Consider the following 6098-nt stretch of genomic DNA (forward strand, 5'->3'; position numbering starts at 1 on the left):
AACACTGGCATCCATCGACCCGTCCTACAACCCCGAGCGCGAGACGAGCTTGGTCCTGCAACACCGTGAGGGGGATGAGGTCAGTCCTGCTGCACCGTGCGCGAGACAGGAAGCCGTCCGCGCGCCACCTCCCGAGACGGGAGCGTCACGGCCGGCTCGCCGCGCGCGGGATCCAGGACGCCAGCGCGCCGCCACCAGACGGCCACCCCGCCGCCGCGCCGCTGAGTCTCGCGGTCACCCAACGCCGCCACTCGAGGGAGCCGTCTGCGTCGGCGCCCCACGAGCAAAGGGGGGGAGAAGGGTCTCGCCGCCGCCGCCGCGCATCGGGCTTTGCCCGACAATGCTCGCCGGCGGTGGCGGGGAAGAGGGGAGGGGGGCGGGGTCGAAGCGGAGGGGCGGCTAGGGTTTTCCCCCCGGCACCCGCGGGCGCGTCGCAGGAGGGGAGGGAAGGTCTGTGATTTGCTTTAGACGTAATCTTAGAATTATCCTCCAAGTAATTAATTCAGGTGCAAATTGGACAGCTTTCAGGAGTAGTACATAGCCACAGAAATGGAGTAGATAGATACTCCTGAAATGGAGTAGCAGGAGACCCAGCCTCCAGTTATCAATAGCAAAGAGATCCCTTCCTTTGAGCTTCAAAAGAACACATTTTCTATTTAACACCATCAGTTCTGTTTCTCGACTCAGTTTCAGACCTACGTGGTTTTATTTATACACGCAGCAGAAATTTCATCCTTGCGACACCAAGTAAAACTTCGACCCATCAAGGGCTTTGGTTTTCAAATCCAAGTCCCAAGATGATAGCTGCTCCAGCTACCCGTGTATTCAGAAGCTTTTTTTGGACCCTAATATTCAGAAGCTTTTTTTTGGACTGCTCCAGCTACCCAAAACAAGCTGCAACACATGTTTAAAAGCTACAATTGGAGAGTCATGGACATGTTTTCCTCGGAAACCCTCGGTATCTATTGCTTCATACATTCCAACATCTCTGAACTGGATGTTTTCTGTAGTTTCAGGATTGCCTTCCTCAGAAAATTGACTTTTAAATTCATAGCTTTCTCCTACGAACTCATAAGTTCACTATATTTTCTTGATGCATCACTTCCAACTGAAGTTGTGGTTCAGAAAATTCTGATCTCAAAAGGTCATCCTTGTGGCTGCATTTTTTGTCCAGATCACAGGATGAACCATCTGTAGGATAACCTCTGGTTGGTCATCCAGCAGGACATCATTAATTATATTCCCTCCATAAGAATGATGTATGTTTTGCTGGTCATTCACGTCTTCATTTTGAGGTATGGAAGGGTAATTTGCGTCTTGTTTCACCTTGGTATAGACAATAGCTTGTTCATAAAGCAATCAATCTCATGTTAACCTTGATGTTGAGCTCTGTTCTCAATTCCTCATCCCCCTTTGGCAATCCAATGCAATTTCATGAGCTTCTGCTTCTCTTTGACTTTGAAGTATCTATCGCATCAACTAATGTCTTGAGTTCCGTCTGAGCATCAAGCATGACAATTGTTCCTGCAGCTGTATAACCTAGGTTTCCTTGTTCTCATGGTCACATTTCTTCGCTTCCTCCAATTCAACAGTCAACTCATCCACACACCTGCACAATGTCTGGTATGAACAATGGAACACATAAGTGTCTGCACAAGCATAAGTGAATCATAATTCCGGACACAGACAAAGTAGAATGTTATGAATACCATAAAAAGGTGTTGCCAGGGAGCAAGCAAACCAAGATTATTTCCTTTTGAGTTAAATACACCGCAGGTGTCTTAACTTGTCCGTCACGGTCAGTTTGGTATCTAAACTTGCAAAATACACAAAAATGGTGTTGTAACTTGTCCCTCTGTGCATATTGGTGCCTCCGCCCGTATGCGGCCGTATGGACTGCCGTATGCAAGTAGACGATTGTTTTTCTTTTTGCAGAAAACACCTCATGTTTTATTTGAGTACGTAGAAAGGCTTCTCAAATTAGAAATGCGGGTTCCATGTGTCAATATGAAAGAGTGAAAATCACTAAAATAAATTGCAGGGACGGGGGTCCTGGAACTATTGATTAGTGCATAATGTAAGCACGAGATGGCCACCAGGCCGATCTAAATAATGCATCATAGTATTAGCCAGAAACATATATAGACCAATTCCTCATATTTTACTGGAATCGGCGTTTTCTTCATGTTCCTGGACACATTTTCTTCATGTTCTTTTTAAGTTCCTGCTTAGTTTTCGCGATGTGTAAATTTCATCATATAAAAAATACAATAATTATCAGCAGGCATATATTGTGTATTTTAATTCATTATTCTATATTTTCTATTCTATATTAAAAAATAATTATTTATTCTATATCTTTTTTTGATAATCTATTGTATTTTCATTATTGTGTACTTTGAAGGGGTAAACATGAATTTTTCTAAAATTTATGTGGATTTAGACTGTTCAATGTATATTAATTTTTTGTGTTGATTTATTTATCTTCATGCAAGACCACAAGCACGGACAATTATTGCCTATCTTCATTGTATTTTCAAAATACACAATCACAAAAAATTGACAACGTAATTGTTCAACGTGTATTAAAAATTATTGTGTAATAATAGTAATTCTAGAAATGTACTATAACATGCTAAAAGTGTTTGTAGAAATGTAAGAATAGTTTTACACAATAAATTTTTAATACACGTTGAACTTTTCTGTTGTCAATTTTTTGAATGCATGTCAAACGTCTTTCAAAAACATGTTTACAAATTTATAATACATGTGAAACATTTTTTTCAGATGCAATGGCATATTTCCTAAATCTCCTTCATTAAATTATCTAAAGTATTGTTCGAACCACGACCTTCCAAGGTCTCACCTGGACAAACCTAAGGGGAAACATCAACGGTAAAAAAACCATAGGAAAATTCCAACTACAGATGCCCTAATGGGATAAATATGGTTTATACCTTAATGAGATTGTTACATACTTTTTTACGGGTTAAATATATTTTTTGCGGTAACAAGTGAAGAATTTAGGTGCACCAAACAAATAAAGTGTCATTGATGTATGCACGGATGCATACCAGACACACGAGATCCAGTATTGAGAAAAACAATAGTACAAATGATTAGATACAACACCAAAAAAATTGGTAATTCATACTGTATACAGAATGACGTTTCTCTAAATTTGACAAAAACACCTTGGTTGGTTTACTGGCCAGCTTACAAGGCTGGCACATGAGCTCCTGGTACGAACTTCTAATTTCCTTCTTCTTTCTTATTATTATCTCTTTATTATTTCACACAGTATTATTATTATAAAATGAGTTGTATCTGTTATTTATACATACGACCGTCGTTGATGTAGTGGTAAATATGTTGCGTGTGTGCTCGTGAGGTCCTGTGCTCCAATCCCTGTAGGCATGCACTTTTTATTTCTTATCTTTTCATCCACTCGCCTGCGCTGACATGCGAGACCCACATCCGTATGCTATACAATTATGTGTAGTTAAATAAAATCTGAAGGCGTTGGCTGTAAAAAAATGCTCCTAGTCACTTACATGCGGGTCGCCGCCATGCTGGCACGCCACATGGGCAGTCTTCATACCCCGATACGGTAGGAGGCACCGTATTTGCACGGCAGGACAAGTTTGAGCATTATTTTCATGTATTTTACAACTTTAGACACCAAACCGAACGCACAAGACAAGTTTAGGCACCCGCAGTGTATTTAACTCTTTCCTTTTGAACCTTGCTAAATTCAAGGCATCTTGCCGTCAATATGGAAATCAATGGAATTTCTATCGTTACAGATTCAAGGTAAAAAGCAACAATTAACCGTATAAATATGTTCCCTGCACATTAGCAGTGATCACAAACCAACCACGGCCACTATTTTAACCGCCTTGCTAGGAACAGTCAAAGATGTAACAACACTTCGTCCATGTGTGCGAAAATCAGCTCACCAATTTTATGTTTTTTGTGTACAGTACAACCACATGCATGCCTAAATCCTAAAGATACAAGAATTGCTTGCAGCCACATACTTAGGAAGCCAATAAACTTAACTTTATTGAAGACTTATTCATATTCATAGCTTCATTCATGGGCTGTAGGGCGTCCACACAAATGAGAATCACAATAACATGTCAGATAAGCCGTTACCTCCTTGGGTGCATGGCACATGCTCGTGCACGGATACCTCGCACGAATGTTGCACTAGTGTTGTGTGTCCGCTGGGTGGTCACCGGATGCCACAATCCGCAATTGTCGGCCACCGCGTGTCCACGCCTCCTTTTGCTCCGTTGGTCGCTAGCCATGAGCCCACGCATCCTTCTCAACAACTGAGTGTCGTAGGGCCATACAAGATGCTGACGGAAACCAAGATAATGGAGGAGGAAGAAAAGGGCTTGACGCAGAGCCGAAGCCCTCCAATGGGACAGCCGCAAACAGCAGAAAGACACGGCGAAGAAAGCCGCCCAAAACAGCCACCAAATCCCTTCGAATGCAGCTGCCGGCAGGTCCAACAGACACAGCCAGCAGTGATGACGAACGCCCGGATGGAGGAGGCCCGCCAGCAACACTCGCACTCACCGGTCCGCTCCAGTAATCTGCAGCAAACCCCAACACCCAATGGCAGCGGACGGCGGACTAAGAGCATCTCCAGCCGTTGGCCCCTCCAGGACGTATAAAAAGCCCCCCTAGGGCGAGCCGGCGATACAATCGGTGCTGGGGCGGTTTTGCGTCCAGTCGTCGCCCCCAGCTCGCGCCGAAATTGGCCCACTTTTCAGCCTCATTTCGGCGAATAAAGGGCCCATGTGGACGAAAATAGGCCCATATTCAGCGTGGATTATCAACACAATTTTTTCTTATCACATATTTTATCACAGTAAAATCAAATACTTCAACAAAATAGTACAACAACAAATAGTTCAATACAAATTATATAGTTCAACAAATAAAAACTCATATTTCATCACACGGCGTCCAAGGACGCCGGTGTAATCCATCTTGCACTTGAAGTAGTTGTCGAACTCCCGGATGGAATTCACAATCCCGAGGAAGAGCTTTCGGCTCATCCGATGACGGCGCCGAAATGTTTTCTCGCCGTGAAGTGGAGCATCGGCGAAGTAGTCGGAGTAGAGCATGCAGTAGCCTTCGAGACGTTGCCGGTTCTTTACTTTCACACGCCCCGGCGCCGAGCCCCCTCGCCGCGGCTTTTCATTGCTCGCCAGCAGCTGGGCGAGGGCGGCGAGCACCATGAGATGCTCTTCTTCCTGGACGTCGGCCTCGGCTTCCTCCTCCAGCAGCGCGGCGAACGCTTCCTCGTCATCCGAGTCCATCGCCGAGGCAGGCAAATCGCCGAACACCTTGCGCCCGGTGGGCGTGTACCCGCCGCTAAACTGCCCCTCCGCGGCCGAAAACGCCCAGCTGCTGTTGGAGGGGCTGCCGCGGCGAAGCTCTGCTATTTTTCCGGCGGGGAATGGCTATCTAGCGGTGAAGGGCGGCGGGCGGCGCCGGGATATAGCTAGTGGCGGCCGAGGGCGCGGGGGGTGGGAGGCGAGTCGGGAAAGAAAACCTTGACTTTTCCCCTGACGGTGTGGGCCAGCCTCGCTTTTCCCTTGCGCCGGAGCCCCCAATTGCCCCCCAGTGCGCCGGGTTCGGCCTGTGACCGCCGGGCGGAAAAAAGGGCCGAACCGGCGATTTTCGGCGTCCTGGGGGCGCGACTGGGGCTTTTTTCTGGCGCCGGCGCCGAAAAAGTGGCCGGGGGGCCTGTTGGGGGCGCGGCTGGAGATGCTCTAAATGCCTCCCCAAGAGGCGTCCTCCCCTATGTAGACAACCACGCTCACACCCCCGAACACCACGTGCTCCCGACCCCTCCCAGCCACCACGACGCCTTCGACCAGAAGAGACCGGGTTTTCCCCGGCCATCAACAGCTCAGCTTAGGACCATGCCACCCTGTCACTGACGCCACAAAAAGCCAGCTCACACAAGACATATGACCAGGTCAAAATCAGATAGACAAGCCAATCCAATAGCCTGAATTGCTCCTAGGCGATTTTGCCCTAGGTAGCTTAGTGATTTAAGGGATTACAATTCCCAT

This window comes from Triticum aestivum, chromosome 1D (assembly GCF_018294505.1).
Source record: "Triticum aestivum cultivar Chinese Spring chromosome 1D, IWGSC CS RefSeq v2.1, whole genome shotgun sequence".
NCBI classification, from domain to species: domain Eukaryota; kingdom Viridiplantae; phylum Streptophyta; class Magnoliopsida; order Poales; family Poaceae; genus Triticum; species Triticum aestivum.